Source organism: Petromyzon marinus, chromosome 46 (genome assembly GCF_048934315.1).
Source record: "Petromyzon marinus isolate PM22_M1 ecotype Great Lakes invasive population chromosome 46, UKy_Petmar_22M1.pri1.0, whole genome shotgun sequence".
NCBI lineage: Eukaryota > Metazoa > Chordata > Hyperoartia > Petromyzontiformes > Petromyzontidae > Petromyzon > Petromyzon marinus.
This window is the reverse complement of record NC_133712.1, coordinates 8,605,456-8,624,831: the sequence shown is the minus strand read 5'-3', so window position 1 is coordinate 8,624,831 and position 19,376 is coordinate 8,605,456. Positions and strand designations below refer to the sequence as shown.

Here is a 19,376-nt window from a genome sequence, read left to right as displayed (position 1 = left end):
TATGTATGTGTGTTTGTGTGTGTGTATATGTATGTGTGTTTGTGTGTGTGTATGTGTGTGGAATCTCGTATGGCCGTCACCACCCCCACACCACGCGGTCCCAGCTCCACCCCCCGCTCCTTCTCCCCTCTCTGCTGCGTGTTGCGGGCTCACAGCGAGAAGACGCGGTCGAGACAAGGGGGGGAACAAGGCAGAGAGAGAGAGAGACGGAGACAAAGGGACCCCCAGCACCACCACCACAGCCCCATACTTGCTCGTTGACGACCATTCAGGGTAAGCGGATCGCTGCGAGTTGTCTCTCTGTGCTGCGAGCTTCAGAAGGGGGCTTTGACAGTTTACAGGACGTAGCGTGCCGTGCACCCAACACACACCACACACACACAACACACACACACCACACACATACACAACACACATACACCACACACATACACCACACACACCACCACTACACCCACCACACATACACCACACATACACACCATCACCACACACACCACACACACACCATCACCACACACACCGCCACCACTACACACACCACACACATACACCACGACCACACACGCCACCACCACACACCATCACTACACACCCCACCACTACATACACCACACACACGCCACACATACACACCACGACCACACACCACCACACATACCACCACACACACACCACCACACACACCACCACACACCACACACACACCACACATACACACACCACACATACACACACCACCACACACATACACACCACCACTACATACACCACACACACACCACGACCACACACCACCACACATACACACCACCACACACCACCACCACACACACTCACACCACCACACACACTACCACCACACACACCACCACACACACCACACACATACACACCACACACACCACCACTACATACACCACCACACACACATACACACTACCACCACACACACCACACATACACACCACCACACACATACACACCACCACACACACGAGTCGCTGTGGTTCAGTTGCCGCCACGCGAGGAGCAGGAAGCACGTGGCTCCACGTGGCTCCACATGGAGCCACGTGGAGGGGACACAGGATGAAGGTGGTGGCGGGGTGCTCTCTTGACGAGGGAAGCTTGCTGGGTACGATGGGGAGGCGGCACTGCCTGCCCGTCTTCCCCCTTGCTTGCCCCTTGCTTCGTGAGCTGTGGCAGGGAGCTGCTTCGGCCTGGGGACACCCCGAGTGTGTCGTGGAGAAGGCAGGGGGGGGGGAGATGGAGCAACGGCGGGAGAGAGAAGTCGGCCTTCGCCCTTCGGGAGTCGCAGGCTGCTGTGTTGATTGGTCAGGGCGGGGGGTGGCGGCGGAGTGCGAGAGATGTCGGGAAGTTTTAGTTTGTCGCCGATGAGATTCGGGGCGTTGTTATCGTCGCAGTCGTTGTTGTGAGTGCACGTGGATCAAAGTGAGGGGGGAGACTTGTCGCGTAACATGAGCGATACAGAGGAGGAGGAGGGGGGATCACACGTTGGGACGGCGTTTGGCAAGGAAGAGACATTCTCACCGACTCGGATTTAGTTTTTGCTCGCTGCCAATCGACGGCACTTTTTAGGGAGTGAAGCCTCTTAAAGAGTAAAACCACGTGGCGCTAGCGAACTGATTACAGACGTTGAAGGTTGTCACCGCGTGCATGTGTCATTGCCCGTCGTCTGGTAAAACGTTGCCCATTGGAAAGTGTACCCGAAATGAGACCCAGGTAACAATGCTTTCACATGGACACGTGTTGTGAGCTGGAACACGGTGCATTTGACACATTCACACGTCGCACTCAAACGACACTCCTTCTCGATCAGGTCGAGTCTTCATTGTATTGTGTGCCCAAAGTGGCACAAATTACACACTTTCAGAAATTGAAAGATTATCATTTAGCACAATTAAGACATTGAACATTTTAAGCAAACTGACGCATTAATGATCGAATTTTAAAGGAAGATGGGATATTTGCATGCACTTTCCTGGGCGGAATTGATCGTCATGTAATTGTATATTCAAATGTGTAAATCTCGTTGGTCCTTTATAATGAATGTGGTGATACTCTGTGATAGTTATTATACAGCAATTGTATTCGGAGCACGCACTTTCAGATGCTTTGAAATACTGCACCGTTTCTGGTAGAACATCGTGTATGTGAATAGACACCATGGTCGCGTGTGGTGGGGTAAAGTGTGGGTAACCCCCACCTCTTCCAAGACAATCTGTCCAGCTTGGAGGAAGAGTAGGCCAAATGACCCCTGCAGTGGCTGTGTAGTTGAGTGTAGGGCACCCACCCAATGGAGGCTCTTTCTCCGTTCCCCGGGAATCTAACTCGGATCCTCAACCCCAGGTGTGCCGACCACTGCGCCATCGATCCACCGCATTGGCACATGAATTGCTGCATCATAATTGTAGCCAAAGTGTCTCTCAACCCAAAAGATTTTGGGGTGAAACTCCATCTCAGTGAGGCGGAGTTCCGTCCCGCAATCTTTTGATGTTGCAAAAATAAAAATCCACAATTTTCAGACGTGGAAATTCCACATTTCTGTGGCGGCGACTCAGTCGTTATATCCATCGGGACTTTAATTCATCGGCTTTATTTCAACCAGGTGAGACCCCATTTAAAGGGAGACCCGAGTAACAGGGAGAGACATCAGGGCTTCCAAGGGAATGACCATCTCATGTAAAATGTTATCAAACTTTTAAGATTATAAAAGTGAACGTTTTTTCTTGATATAATGATACCTGCGAACAATTGACAGAGAATCAACATACAAAGTGCGTGCACAGTGGAGCGGGAACAGCGATGGAAGGCATTTGCACACACATCTTCCAAAATTCCAGTTTTAACACCAGAATGCCCGATTGATTGAGGACAGGCTTTTAATTGTAGACGTCGGTCGTCATCGTCGTCATCATCAGCCATGATCAATCTACTGCTGGACAGAGGCCTTCCTTAAATGGCTGCCATTCCGCAATGCAAGACGAACCAGTGTCCTCGGTGCGTGATCTCCGTGGTGGACTTGCTCTTTGGGCCCTTTCCCTCCTTCAGCTGCCACTACTTAGTCTTGTCCATCCGCCACCTTGTTCATCTTACGACGTGTCCTTCCCAAGCCCACTCGCTTTTCTTAATCGTAAAAATGCTGTCTTTAGACAACGTCAGCTGGTTGACGACACCGTTGTCTTCCAGGTTAATGGATTACAGGACTGTTGAATTGCCACAAAGTGGTGTTAAATTTATGTGAGGATTTAGTAATCGCTTGGCTTGTACACTTTAAGTGTTAATAGGAGGCATCTTTGTCAACGTATCAGGTTTATGTTTTAACACCAGTAGAGTATTTGATCTGGGAGTGTTAAAGTGTGTCCGCGATTGTATACGTGCGATCCACTTGTTAGGTTTTCGTGAAACATTTGAAAACAAATGTAAATGTTAACATTTTAATATGCACAGGTTAACAACATTTTAATATCCATCCGTGTTCGATGGAGGTAGTGCTGGTCGTTACTAATTTGTGCTGGTATTGAACAAAGCTATCATATATACGATGAAATAGGATTCTGCCTCTGTGTGAAATTCAGAGTGTGGGATTCATGCTGCGGTGTGGGATTTCAAACGATGTGTGCGGTCGCGACTCGCGTCTGACGTTGTCAGCGAGGAGATCTCTTCGTGTCAGGAACAGAGTTGAGCCAGAGCTGAGCCAAACTCCACCACGTTTTGGGACCGTGACATGGCCCGGGCGTAGCACATTTTGCCGCCGGTTTGCGGAAGGCTTGTGATTCTTACAGAAGCAGGCTGCCCTGGTTAATGCTGCGGGTGTATCGGGCGTGAGCACGTGCCGGCTTCTTAGCAGTGGACACGTTCGAGATCCCGCGCGATGTCATTCTGAAAGAAAAAGGCCACTGTGTGCCTGCATCGTGGTCCAAATGAGGCGCCTTGCGCCCACACAGAGACGGCTGTCACCGGGGGTCATCTGCGAATGTTTGAGATGAGACGTGATGGAGAGGGCCCTTTGAGATGCTGTGGGGGCATTTAAGCAAGTGCCATATCAAAGCAAATACATGGTGCTTCCAAAGAAAACGTTAACACTCATATGGCACTCTCGTTTTTAATGGAAAAAGAACGGATACTACACTGTAACATGATAACAAATGTAATGTTAATAGCTTCAAAAAGTCAGTCTCCATCGTTGTCAACACGTGGCCTGGAATCTTCTCCAGGTGGTCTCCAGAGCCCTGAGGCAACACATTTCTCGTGGTATTGTTGCAAATGATCCTGTAGTATTATTATTAGTTGTTCAAAGACTCAAAATTAGAAACCAACTTTCGTAAAAAACCCATTATTTTCTTCCGCTCGACTCACATCGTCAAACGAATGTTTTCCAGGTGAGTTTCTTTTTCTGTAGCAATTGACACATTCCTTGCACTCGTACATCTATTTGGAGCCACCGCGTATACAACGGGTAACTGACGTTGCCCACAGCGTGGCCAGTTGTAGGCCACACCTTGCTAACAATACCCGATAACATCGAAAACTGCTCCAGTGCTATTGGGAAGCATTAGTTTGGAACATCCACAACACCTTTAACTTAAACGTAGTTTTGTTTCGGCGAATTTTACACGATCCTTTTTTTATTGCTTAACACCGAAAGAGTGCGCGGGAGATTTATAACGTGATTATATTGAAAGCTGTACATCTGTTTTCGGCTGAGTGTGTGTGCAGACGTTGTGAACAAGCGAAAGCTCGTAAAACCCTCACTGCAGCGAGTTGCTCTTGATGCAAGTGTTGTACAAGACCAAGATGGGGAAAAAGATCAACCATGCTATTGTAGAAGCATTAAACAGGACTGGCTAGTTCTTGTAAGCATTCGAGGCCCATGTTCTGTTTAAACAAGTGGCAAGATTTATCCATTTCAGGACGTTGATGCTTTCAGATTATAACCCTTCTGACTCGAAAGTATGGGTCAAGTACTCTACTAACGTCAAACATTACTAAAACATTTTTAATGTGAATTTGTTTCATTGCTAATGCTTGTATCATGCCTGCCAATTTCTTATGCTTTTCCCCTTGTCACGCTTATGATAATTTAAAAAAATCGCAATGATAATGGCGAAATACTATGTAGGTGAATGACTGGTCTATCGACGAACATACATTCTTATGTTTCACTTCATGTGCTGGGAGTCTTTTTCAGGAGCAAGCTTCCAGCACAAGCGAAATGTCAGACTCCTTTCTGATTAACACGTAGAAGGCCAATTACATAATTAAGGTTTTTTGTGTTATATCACGTAAATATAAATGTGTCGTTAAACCTGCCGCCACCACCCAATGCAGCCAAAAAGTAAGGTTTGTCACTTTAAACAAAACGTGCCAATTACTTGCTACTTCAGCACACCGATGTGCTAGAGAGTAAAACCACAACATTTACAATTTGAGTACTGTAACGTTTCTCTGGTGATTACAACCAGGTTCATCAGGCGATTGCCAGGATTGTGAAGAAGTCACAATTCACGTGGCAGACCTTACTATTTGGCTGCGTCGGGTGGAGGTAAATTTATTACACATTTACGTTTACGCGATCTAACCCAAACAGCCCTTATTTTAGACTCTTTTCTGTTGAACTTACTTTCCCAGGAAACCCACACCAAGTCCGAAGGCTCTTCTTCAGGGGGGTCCTACTTTAGGATGTTTGGCCCAACACCAATTACTTTTGGTCAGACCCCGCTTGCTTGCCCATCGCCACGTATGTAACCTGCTTGTTGTAACAGCTCTCTCACTGGTTCAGCAGTTCCACTGCTAGATTATATTTTTTTCTGCCTGAGGACGACCGCTTGTGTTGCGATCGAAACGTCGTGATTTATTTTATTTTATACCTCCGTGACTTTACCAAAAGAACCAAAGTTATTAGAGGAAGATAATTGTTTTTTTACCCTTTTATCTGTCAACAAAACTGACACTTTTTTTTACAAGGAGTCATGTTGGTGTCAGTTTTGTTGCCAGATAAAAGGGTAAAAGAAACAATAATAATATTTTGCTACTGGCAAAGGAGGTTCCAATGGTGTTATGAGAGGAAATCGGAGGACCTGGATAAACCCCACGCAGAACAGGCAGGAGAACATACACACTCCACGCAGAATGGGAGAACATACAGACTGCACGCAGAAAGGCACCCTAATCAGGAATCAAACATACGTCCTTCATGTCGTGGGGCGCAAGTGTCACCACTTGGCAACCGTGGTGATGCGCTAAAACGCTGGGGTTGTCGCGTTTCAGTGTCGCTTCGTGGTGACAGATAACACGATTTGCAGGAAGCTAATGCTCCTCGGGATTACTATGTTAAAAATAAACACGAGTCTTTGTGCATTATAAATTGTACTTGCCGATGTGTTTATGTTGAGCATACCTCACAGGTTTTTATTTTGGCGATTTATGGGTATGTGAAGGGTGAATCGCCAACAAACCCTTACATAATTAAAAACATTTATTTTTTTGGGCATCAATGCGCAGCTCTCAATGGAATTTTTTGTGGGAGGCAAATTAACTGGGTGGTCATTGTGGGAACTCCCAATACTTAAAATGATTATGATTCACGACTTTCCAACCCAATATTAAAATAAATATTCGTACGCGGCTTTGGAATTCCTCGGAAATGAATCCAGCATAAAATATAAAATATCTACGGCTATTTTTTTTGTATGTGCTGTGTATGCGAGCTTTTGAACAGGAATAGGGCTCACATTTTTTTCCCCCCCATAAACTCTGAAGTCAAAATGTGAACGAGGAAACTGGGAGACGGAACATTTAGCCAGCCAAACGCCTCGTTGGCCGCGTTTAGAACCGGCTGAGAGCGAGTCTGACTGCATATTTTAACAAGTGAAGCAGAATTATTTTAACGTGACCTTTAATGTTGACCTCAAATCTGACCAACTAAATGCAATCTGCGTTGGTCATCAGACCGATAATCCGCTCCGAATTTTGGAGAGATGAGGGTTCATGGAACGGATGCACGTTGGCCTGGTGGTTCAGCAGTTGGGGCATTGGACTGGCACTTGCTGAGATCCTGGGCTTTGAGTATGGGGTTCGGCCATCCGTGGCGAAACCGGATTTTCAAGTGTGGTAACTTTATCGTTTCAGTCCGGTCATCGGCATAAGGTTTGGTGTGTCACTTGATTACATTTCACCTGTCGGAATAAATAAAAAGGTTGTTTTGCAGTCATAGAAAAAACATTTCTGTCTGGGGCAGGGCATGTGGGAAAGTGCCCCCGTCCTGGTGTGCAGATATTTTTCAGGGATCTCTAAATGAGTTCTTTGATATCTCATTCAGCAGGCCGTTCTGTCTAACGCGGAGCAATGCACTTCTCTTCCAAGAGTTTTGACCTCGCGCTGATAGGGCAATTTAAATAAAATTGGGAAAGAGACGGTGAACTTCGATGTGACCACTGGACTTCAAGGCCGTTGTTTAGCCATGTGCGCTGTTGAGATAGCACACACGCTACGCCCTCAACTGTCAAATGTGACTCGCGTTACGAAACGCCAAACTACAACAGTCGAGGAAATCTACTGCGGGAACACCGAGGAAATGACGACAACGTGAGACTCACAACTCGCCGCTGTGCATGCAAGCGCCCGTGAGCAGATCACCCCATCTCGTCAGATCTCGGCACATTTTGGAAGCTAAGCAGGCCGGGGCTGGATAGCACTCGAAAGGGCGACTGCCCTTTCGAGTTCGCTGTAAAGTTGGGACCGGGATAGATAGCAGAGTCAGAGCTCGCAGAATTCGGTCCGCTGGTTGAATTTATGATAATAATTACTTTTCCAGGAAAGCCACGCCGAGTCCAATGAATATTTTTCAGGGGGGACCCTGCTGCATTGGGTTTTTATTTTGAGGTGTTTTTCAGCCAATGTATACGAGTTGTTTATACATTTCGATTTAAAGCTTTCGTGACTGCAATGATTCATCTTCTTTGGTTCTTTCGGTAAAGTCACGTAGAATGAGAATAAAATAATAAATTGATAAAATAAAATAACACAATAATATTCTCTGAGAGTATTATTGTGATAAAATAAAATAACACAATAATATTATTTTATTCTCATTCTACGTGACTTTACCGAAAGAACCAAAGAAGTTGTTTATACATGTGGAAGGAAACGGGAACACCCGGAGAAAACCCATACAGATGGAAACGGATGGGGATTAGTCCACAATCCTCGACGCCCACGGGAAGGGAGTTTCACAGCAACATCTGTGTTTGATCCACTAACCCTCGCTGCTGCCTCCGCAGTGCTGGACGACAGGCGGAAGCGTGCAGCAGCGTAGCCAACGCCGCCATCCCTAGGGGGCCCAGGGAGTGGTGCGGTGTGAAGTAGTGATGTCACGTGACATGAAAGGCATGATGGGAGGCCCGAGATGATGGTCACAATCGTAACTTTCTGCTCTCCGTAAATCAACTTTTGTGTGCAGTCTTATTCTTACCGTATGTTTCCAGCCCACAGGCGCCGTATTGTCCGATGAGTTTAATCATCATTCGGGGAAACGGTTAGAAATGGTTTCCGTGAGCAGAGTGCCAAATGCCATGTCTGCGCTGACGTTTACACACCACGCTGGGTCAGCTTATCTGAGGTTGAGTTGACCACGGAGACATGCAGAACGATAAATGCACGGGCCAATTCGTGCAGGAGTCAATTGTGTACAATTTACGCAAATTATTGGGCTAATGGAGCGAACAAAACCCGCTCAAACCAGACGGAACAAACGGCAAAGCAATACAAATGGGACGGCACAGACGAGACATTACAGGATTGATTGTGGAATTGAGTTGAAGAAAACCCAGAATCGCGACCAATTCATCGTTGGGTGGCAGCGAGGTGATGGGTGGTGGGTGAATCATCGCTTGCCAAATTTAAAGCTGTTGCCTCTCTATGGCCAATCGGACGTCACATATTCCAAAACATTCGTCGATTCAACTGTCACTTATGAACAGCCCCTGTCCTGTCGTGTTCCGGGGCAGCTGACTTATCGTCGGAATGTTTTTGGCCCTGACGCCAGCAGTCTGCTCTGCTGATTTTCCATATGGGCGTTGTTGCTGCTGCTGCTGGTGGCGGTGTCGGCGCCGGCGACGGTGACGGCGGTTGTTTTGGTGAAGAGGAGAGAGAGGTGACCCCCAGAGCCAAGTTGTGCGTACAGCGGCCGCCTTTGACATTACCCCGAAAGACGGCGCTATCGTCGACCGGCGCTTCCGCCTCTTGCTATATAACTAGGCTGCACGTGAGCCACGCAGGTGGTTTTCCCAGGATGTACTCTTTTTGAGGCAGCTGCTATCCCGCGAAGTCTTCCCAGGACATTTAAAACTCCTGCTTTTTGTTTGTCACTTGTGTAAAAAAAAAGATAAAACACCACTAAAGACAATGCATTCACATTTAGTTCTCCCCTATTCAGGCGGCGTGAGAAAACCTTCTTCCCCATGAAATGTCCTTGTTATTTGTATCTCAGTGGAGGCGACGCCTGTTTCCCTGGAGCAGCCAGCAGGAACGGTCCATTTCAATCCCAAGCGAAGTTTCATTCATTTCCTGGCACCTGGGGCTGACTGAAGGGCAGCCCCAGCCTTGGCTCATTTCTTGGCGATTACTCACGGACTCGGACAACACCCCTCGGTGTTCTGTTCGAAGCGACCAAATTTGGTAGCTGGACACGAAAACAGAGCGGCGGTGGGGGGGCGGCGCGTGCGTGGATGTGCATGTGTTGAGGGCTCGGCCTAGCAGGCCGACCGTCTCGTCTCGTTCAACTGTCATGCAGGCCACAGCCCTTCTATTTCTGTCTTCCTCGCACTGCTACGCTTTGGAATTCCCTCCCCACCCCCCATCTAAATTCCTAAGTTTTGTAAAGTAACCTATGCTCGATTCAGGAAACGTATGAACTCTTTATCTGCTACACCTTCAGCCGTGTTGTTTGCTACCTGGTTTGTGTCGGGGATGTGGACATGTGGTGGTGGGGGGGGGGTGCCCGTTTCTAAATTCTCGGCCGCACGCCTTTTGGGGGGGTGGTGACGTGGACCAGCAGCCGTTCGATTTTCCAGCGGCTCGCTGGAAAAAGAGTCGTGAGCCTCAGTGAGACTTTCCTGGGTAAAACGAGCGTAATGGTATTATTAATTGTCCATCTAAGTACTCGTGCACACACACACGTACGCACGCGCACGTGGTTTACACGCTGGCGGGGTCGCACATTCCACCGTCGCTTCACTCACGAGTGCGGCCGCCTCCTCCTCTCTTTTCTTTCACGCGCGCCTCGCGAGCGACGCGTTGCCAGGCCTGCGCGCGGGATTAAAACGCGAACCGTGCCAGCGGCAATTTCGCTCTCGCTCGTGGGCAGGGCCACCGGCGCCGTCGTTTCGCCGGCGCCGCGTTAGCGTGCGAGCGGCCCGGCTGTCGTGAGCGAAGCAACGGCGAGGTCCGGCACGAAACCGACGCGGTAAAATTTGCGAGTTGCCGGGCGATGGTGGCCGCGTGCCCGCGATCCGGCGCTTTCGAAGGCAAAGTTCGTGACGCACGGCACGCGAACGGGGCCAGTCTTGCGAGTGACTTCACGAGATCTTAAAGCGTCCACTTTGAGTGGTGGTGTTGTGGTTATCGCACGTCGCAGCGTTAACGAGGAGGACCGCTGGATTCGAATCGCGAACCACCGCAGTAAGCGGCGAACGCGCCACCGCTGGGTTGCTTCACCCCCCCCCCCAACCCTTAAATGAATCGCTCGGACCTTCGTGAAACTCGCAAATATTCTGGGCTGCGAGGTGGGCCAGGATATGACAGCACAGCGAGTGGGATTTTGTGCTCGCGTGCACGGACTTTTTGAGTGTTTTTCCCTCGTCTGCATGTGTTTACTCGCGGTGCGTCGGTTTCCCCTCCATACTCAAAACACCCACACAGGGAATTGGTAAAAAAACCCGAAACTTTCCTGGGTAATAAAGTACTGGAAATAAGTGACTTGATATTAATTTTTATAACTTCCTGTCCAAAGGTTGCTCTGACCGTAAGTGGGAAGTGCGGTGAGTTGATGGTCGCAGCCCAGTTAAAATGTATTGCAATAAATAACGGAATCAATCCATACCCGGTCCGCTTTGCCGAACTGAATCGGGTCACGGGGGCAGCGATTCTGCCAAGGCCTTCTATCCTGCCCTGTCCTCCACCAGCGGTATCAACTTTGGAAAATTATTGCTAATTATTGAAATAAAAAAACGAAAATGTGATTCAAAATCCACTATGCCATGCAGCTTCACCAACCCACACTTACTCGTCTGGTGAAATATGTGGAAAAAAAAACCTGAAAGGCATGGGGAGGCCTTCATCCGGCAGTGGATTGACAGAGGGCTACAAATGATGTTTTTACGGTCACTTCGCGTGATGAGGAATGGAATGCGTCAGAGAGGCTTATCCACCAATGAGATGGAGCGATGATATCGGCTCATGCAGGTGCCCGGTGGAATATTACATCTCATGATCATGAAAGATGACCGCGACTTTGGGGAGACTTTCGTACAGCAGTGGATTGACCATGGCTGATGATGAATTTGACAACATTGAAGCTCTGAGAATTGAAAATTGCAGGATCGCTGCCATGCCATAAAATTGTCCCCTTTGTCAACAAACATGAAGGGTGGGTGGGGAAAGTCCGGTGGCCCTTGTGTTGAGACGAGGTCACTTTAAGCCATCTCAGATGCAGTTCTGTGACACCCGCTTCTGTGAACCATTCTCCAACACGGAGTCATGCTCTTTTCTGCGAGAGTTCCAACCCGACACTTCCTCTCACGTTTGAACACTTTGAGTTGATTGGTAGTTGCCCACCAAAAGGTATCTGAAAGTCCCTCGGTGAGAAAGAGGTTTGCCCAGCCCTGATGTACGTGGTCATTTTGCATCGTCGTCATCATAATCTACATCATCGTCATTATCAACATGATCGTCATCTTCTTAGCTCTTTCGGTAAAGTCACGTTGAAGGGAAACAATAAAATAACAAAATATATATAAAGCAATAAAAAATCTCACGACGTTTCGACCATAACACAAACGGTCGTCAGAATTTTTTATTGTTTTATATATATTTTGTTATTTTATTGTTTCCCTTCAACGTGACTTTACCGAAAGAGCTAAGAATATGAATTACTGCAGTCACGAAAGCTTTAAATCAAAATTTATGATCGTCATCATCATCTACATAATCATCGTCATCATCGAGATCATCATCATCAACATGATCGTCATCAACATGATCGTCATCATCTACATCATCATCATCTACATCATCATCAACATGATCATCATCATTCCTTTGGGGTCACACCGAGGAGGTGGGGTTGCTGTCGGGCCCACCTTTGGAATGTTTGTCCAATATTGATGTGCTGCACCTGCCTGTAGTGCAAAACACGAGCGAGCTAGATTTAGATTTTGTAACGTCATGGTGCCCGGTGTCTGTGCCAGTGGGCCATCGTCTGGTGTGATATACCCTCCTGATATACCCCGCTAACGTGAATATGGTAGGTGTGGTGAGTCTTGTAACATTGGACCTTGGAGCCCAGGATTGGCAGGTCACGCAGAAGCCCAGTCCCTCCATGTGGCTCCCACGTGAGATGTCATATTATAATAATGATCATGATCCAATTTGTAACGCGCTCGAAAGCCACGCTAGAGAAGTGCGAGGCCTTTAAGTGCTTCAGTAAAGTCGGCGTAGGTTGAATGCTGCTGGCAAATGTGTGCAGTGGGAATGATGGGAAGCAAGAGAGGAAAAGTAGGTTTCTTCCGATCGGTTTTATTTCTAGCGCTCTGTCGGCGTCATACTGGCTTGAGAGCGAGAGCCACGTCCATTCATCCACATCGTTGCTAATGAGCTGATGGGACAGACGATGATGACGGCGATAATCGGTGTCACGACGTGAGGCACAGAATCCTTTGGGAGATCTCAGAGCAGAGGGGCCCCGTGGGTTCCAACAACGCCGGCGCAATAGACTCTCGCACGACTTCCAAAAATAAATAACCCTTCAAGTGACCATTCCAGCTTGAGACGCTAGGGGGCGCACATTCGCACCCACTTGGCTATGAGATTGGTGCATTATATATGTGACTGCAGGAATTCATATTCTTTGGGTCTTTCGGTAAAGTCACGTAGATAGGTTCCGTAGATAGGTTCCAATGTACGTGAATTTACCAAAAGACCCAAAGAATATGGTGCATTATAGTCAAATCGTGTGTTTTGTTTGTGTCGTGACAATCGAACGAATGTTTTGATTTTCAAAGTTGGAATTTAGCCAGCTAAAGTGACCCCCCCCCCACACTTCAGTGTGACTGCAATATTTGTGCGTGCAGTCATTGGTGGATGGGGTGAGACCACTTAACTTCCTACAATCTGAGAAAACACACTTTTAGAAAGATCTCAGATGTCAGCGGTGCCGGCTCAACGTTCTGACCTCCGAGCCACCCGGCCGTCTCGATTGTACCACTTTGTGTACCACTTTAAAAATCAATACAATGTTGTTCAAGCCCCTCTCTTCAAGATTTTCCACATTCGTTCCCCTAACATCTTCCGAAGGGTCTACGGGATATGGGAAGAGTAGTGCCCCGTGTATATTTTGATGTTGATATTGTGTCTCGCGGATATGACACACATTTTTCAAATTGAAAGAAGCTCTTAAAAAAGGCACTTTTTTAAATTAGGTATAAAAAACAGATCCTCCCAAGGTGCCGTGCGGTCCCAATGGAATGCTTCACAGTGCTCGTCTGTAACGCTGGCCAAGAAAGTGAGATCACAAGGACATAAACTCGCCAAGCTTTTGTCATAGGTGCCAGCTGCAAGGGCAACAGATTCCCCTGAACGGTGATATCATTGGCATGGCACGGCAAGACTCGCCGATGGGAGACAGATGCTTGGCATCGAAATATTAGAGCCTGGCTACATTCCTATTACTTAGCTCAGGTGGACTTTGCCTGGTAAGATATCAAACAAAAATTTAGTTTTATTTGTAGATTTTAAAAAAAGTTATTTATTTACCTTTCCTATACTTTGCACTCCTATCGTGGTTTTGTGATATTTTTTGTTGTGATGGTCTGACCTGCCCCGACTGGACATCTGTGAAAAAGAGCTTTATAGCTCGTCGGATTCCTCCTGAGTCTGATTCTGACTTAAGTAGTCGGAGACGGTGATCTCATTGGCAAGGCTCGGGAAGACTGGCCGATGGGAGACAGATGCTTGGTGTCGAAATATTAGTGCCCGGCTGCTTTCCGATTACTTGGTGGTATGCAATTAAAAAAAAAGTTGTTTCGTTTTATATGTAGATTTTTTTTAAAAGTGATTTGTTTACCTTTCTTATACCTGCACTTCTATCATGTTTTTGTCTTGTTGTGATGTTCAGACCCCGTGCCCCTACTGGACATCTGGGAAAAAGAGCTCATCGTATTCCTCCAGTATAAATAACGATTCTGATTTGACTTGAGTAGTCGGCTCTTACCGATTATCGATTCAGTTAGTCTAGATTCTGTCCTACATGTGTGACGCTGGACAGGAGGTACTAGATTGGGGTTTGGTGATGTCAACGGCATCAGCCATGATGGGCCTGGGTTTCCTTCAACCGGAAGGCAGGATGGTCGGGGCATCCGCCATTTTTAAAGAGGACCTCTGAAATTGACGCGGGGGAAAAAAAGTGGTTTGATTAAAATATTCGGTAAATCGACTCGATCGATTAGGCGTTCCAGCTGTACTCGCCAATTAAAGACATATGTTCCTTGTTAATCTATAGGCCATATGTAGGCCGCCACCCTCCCTTCTTCCACCCCTTCCCTCCCCCTCCATCTCTCCCTCCCTAATTCTCTTTATCCGCCAGGATTTAGCTTAGCTTCAGGGTTGTCTTAAAGGTGTGTCTGGTATGCCACGTGCGTACTTAGCACACCAGAGTTGTGTCTGGGTCTGTCAGTTAATTCTTTCCTGCTATAAGTCCATCGGACAAGAGTTTAGGTTATTTCCAAATGCACCTCCCTGCTAAACTATTTCAGTGCCGCTTTTAAGTTGTCAGCTTGAAAAATAATTGCATTAAAAAGTATAGCACACAATTATACCGCTGGGTATGAAACTTGCCCCATTATTTACAACTGCCGTGCCAGGATATGGAACCGAACCGGAGACCTCTGGGTTGAGAGGCACGGCGTGCCGACCGTTTGCCCCATGGCCACGTCCCTCGGAGAAACGTAGGGCCTGCAAAAAAAATCGCCTCGCTCACCAGTCTCTCCCTAAGCATGTATCTCCTTACGGAGATGGCCGACTTGGATAAGCGGGTGGCAAATTTTGACCGTCCATGCGGTATGTGTACATGTTACTGCGTCGCACGTGTGCCGCCGATTAAAAATAGCCGCGTCATTAATTTTTTTCGCGTTCGGCCCGGTGGTGACCTCGCCATATTTGTGTCGTCAAGAGCCCTCCACCGCCCCCCACCCCACCGTCCCGACACAGCCAAACCGATAAAATTGTCATGCGTACAAGCGTTTAACAACGCGCCGATCGCTGTGATTTCGCCTAAGCGGTGAGTTCAATAAACAAATTCTCATATCGGAATTTGTCTGTTTGGTGTTGAGGATTGGTGGAGGGTGTTAATGGAATGATACTCGGCCAGATCCTTACATAGTGGCCTCACCCACAACTCAATTACGATTCATAATATCGACCGTCACAACTTGCGGTTTAATCTGAAAAGAGCATTCGTACCACTCGTAAAGCCGCTACCCGAAAATATCAGATCGGTTATGGCTACAAATGTTTCTTTAAAATAAAGCACAGAAAAAAGATAGACCGTTTAGATGGTTATGGCATGAATCTGCCTTTATTTGTCTCTGCCGATCACAAGACCTCGAACTCTAAATCTGTCTCTTGTCAGAAGGTCGAGTAGCTGGGCGACCCGGCATTAAATACGTGCCCCCTGGCTTTGGCAGAGAGGCCGCTTAGCGTGCCCCCGGTGGCTATTAAATGCAGATATTTATATTTCAGCACTCATGGTAATAAAAAAAAATCCATTGGGCCTTGCGATTGTTCGCAATTAAAAAATACATTTTGCATGCCCACGTACGTGCACAAACGCGCCGCGGGAAGAACGTCGCCAAACCGGCGGCGCGTGCTGCGTTCTCGTCAACAGAATGAGGAGCGGAATTATCCCAGTGTTCAAATTTCAGTTGGACGTAGTGAAACTTGGTTGACTTGGGCATTTCATTGTTCACGAGTAGACATGTCCATCCGCCGGTTCGTTTTGAGACGGATTTCTGAGTAGCGGGCAACAGTGACGCGCCCGAGGAGAGGACGTTCGCCGCGGAGATGGAGCGACGAAATCGGCTCGCGTGCACTCGCAGGGTGGATTGTCACACCCGCGGGATCGCGAGAGATGGCGACGGCTCGGGGGAAGCCGCTCATCCAGCGGTGGAGAGATCGTGGCTGACGACGGCGATGAATTGACTCGCTCATCGGATAAGAAAAATAAAATCTGCGGGAGGAGTTTGGGCAGTCGCTTGAGTTCACTAAAAGTGTTTGGAAAGGCCGTGGTGCGAGACTTGATGATGAGCTCACATTGGCATGTCAGTAACTGTCAATTCGGATCTATAAGCACTCAAAAGTCTGACGATTCTGTTTCCTCAAGAGAGCTCAGCCGAGCAAAGTCAGCCGTTGGAAATCGCGTGAGCGATCGTTTTTTGTTGTTTCGAAACCAAACGTTTAAAGACGACAAAATCCTCACAATAAAAATGGGAAACAAAAAAACAAAAGTGAACGGACATCCTTCACACGCACGTAAGAGTGTTATTCTTAGGCGATGACAGTATTCTTGAAATATCTTTTTGAACGGAAACCCCATTTTTTTGCTGTTAAACAACACAACTGGAAACAGTAAATGGTTAATTTTCCATCTTGAGCTCGCAGCCTTTCCTGGCCATGACCTTGCAAGCCAAGGCAACCACGATTTGGGGATTGGTTGCTAGAGAACACAATGGACTTCTTCAGTAAATGCTGATCATTTTTGCACAAAAGGCCATGTGCCACACGTGTTGTTTGAAGCTTGTCATAGAGGCCCTGGCTCTTGGTCAAGAGAGCTCTGGGTCGTTAACCTGACGTCTGGACTATTGAGGAGGCTGATCTTGATTTGACGCTTTCGTGACTGCGGGAATCCATACTCTCTGATTCTTTCGGTAAAGTCACGTGGTTAGACTTTACCGAAAGAACCAAAGGGTATTGAGGAGGCTGTCGCTCTCAGGGCAGTGAATGAGGCTTCACGCGTGGTCTTCATTGACGTCAAACATCGGTTTTACCGGACGGCATCGTCAAGGATACACCTGCGTAGGCTTCCACGCTTGCGCAATCAAGCTCTCCGAGGTGTTTTATGGTCGTGCCGCGTGTCGTTCGGCTGCGATGTCAGACGTTCCGCTCCACGTGCCGGGAGCTTTTTGAGGAACTGAAAAGAGCCGCCCACGTTCTTGCGTCGATGATATCTAGCGGCCGCGTTCCCGGCAGCGGCCGCCTGCCGCCTGCCGCTGCTGGAGTCGTGATGTAGGCCGGCCGATGTTTAGTTGCGAGTAAACCTGGAGTAGTCTGAGAAAGCTCGTCGCTCGTGCGCGTGACCAAACATGCCCGCTTTAGAGCAGCGCTCTCGCCCTTCGGGATTGCCGAAGTAGCTCGCAGCACGCGGAGCGAAACGTCGGACATCTCGCCGGAACGACGCGCGGCACCGGGAAGGGTGGAATGGGGGGGGGGGGTGGTGCCGTGCCGAAGCTCGGCCGCAAAAAATAAAAAAAAACGAAGCCCACGTGGCGGTGCCGGAAACGTCGCCTGTTTTGTTAACAGGTGACCGTGACCACAGGGCGTGCACACCGCCACACTCCTCAACCCCAACTTCCAACCGGCGTCGGTGACTCACTGCCGAGGGAGGGCCGTGCCCACCGCAGGCCAGCAGATCCCTTGAGTGTCGTCCACCCCGCCCCCGCCCCCGTGATTCAAACTTTCATTTTGGCTTTTTTTTACTTGGTTGTTCTAATTATGTGTTGAAGGGACTTGTGTTACCGTGTTCTCCACTGCAAACTGTTAACTTAAAAAAAAACACGGTCAAAGATTTCCACCACTCCCTCCCCCCTGGATCGCCTTTTACAGACTGTTGGGGCAAGCGCTGTTCGCGAGCACCTATTAGGGCCGGAACACGTGTACACAAATGGGCCTCATTTTTGTTAAGCGGCAAGCACAACCGTGAGCCATGGTTCGAAGCGCAGCGTGCCAGAACTGCGCCGCACACTTGGGAATTAACAAAATGAAGTTGTGACCGACGCGAGTTTCTAAGAAAGTTTATTTTTTTGTGGTTTGTGGGCGAGAGGGGGGGGAGCGTGGGAGCTGCCTTTCCGTGTACGTACGTGCGTACTGCGTGTTGGAACTTCTTTCGCACCGTACGTAGCCAACCGTGCTAATCGGAGGTGCGGGGAGCAACAAACTGAATGCAACGAGCGGCGACTGCTAAGCGATGAGGTTTGTGGCGTTAGGGGTGGGAGTGGGGTTTCGGAATGGGCTGCTGGCGATTGGGGCACCAAGGCATTACTCTTTGCACCACTCCGAAACCTACGCGTAGACACTACGGCACGCATGGGTGTACCTTCGCGCGTGCCTTCCAGTGCCATCACAAATGAGAAACTGAAATATATCTATCTATACACTGTAATACAATATATACTCAGGCGACGTTTCGGGTGGTGCTCCATTTTTCATAGCACGATGGCCTTTTCTTCACCGTGTAAAGGGGCCCCCCTTCTATGACGGTGACCCGGGTGCTGCTGCGGGGTCCACTTTCTGCCCCCCCCCCTTCCCCCCCCCCTACTGCCGAGGCCTACTATATAACCTCGTGCCACGGCAGACCTCTCGCCTACTTCAGCAGGCGTTTCTTGCCGTGGTTGTCCCACCTGATGACGATTGCTTGTGTTGCGATCGATACGCCGTGATCTGTTATTAATTTTCTACCTATGTGACTGTACGGAAAGAACCAAAGAGTTTGGTCCCCGCAACATCGGCAGTCCCCCCCCCACGTCCACGCCGCCCTCTGCCCCTGCACCGCCTTGACCCCGAGGTACGGAGAAAAAGGGATTGGTGGCTGGAGACGAGGAGACGTGGCCCGAGATGTGCCAACACGTGGCTTGGAGGCTGGGCGCGCGTGTATACGTCGCGTGTACGTAGCGTGTACGTCGCCTGTACGTCGCCTGTACGTCACCTGTACGTCGCCTGTACGTCACCTGAACGTAGCGTGTACGTAGTGTGTACGTCACCTGTACGTCGCCTGTACGTCGCCTGTACGTAGCGTGTACGTCGCCTGT

The 19,376-nt window shown here is 48.5% G+C and overlaps 1 protein-coding gene across 2 annotated transcripts in view; it reads left to right on the top strand.

Annotated features, from left to right (window-relative positions):
- Positions 1–128: 128 nt before the first annotated feature.
- Positions 129–19,376, top strand: part of LOC116952283 (sodium-coupled neutral amino acid transporter 3-like) — a 138,009-nt gene continuing 118,761 nt past the window's right edge. Inside the window, exon 1 of one of the 2 annotated variants that reach the window (XM_076074154.1) lies at positions 129–273. The gene's annotated coding sequence lies outside the window, so the exon portion shown is untranslated. The remainder of the gene's footprint in view (positions 274–19,376) is intronic. The other variant, XM_076074155.1, reaches the window with a different exon arrangement.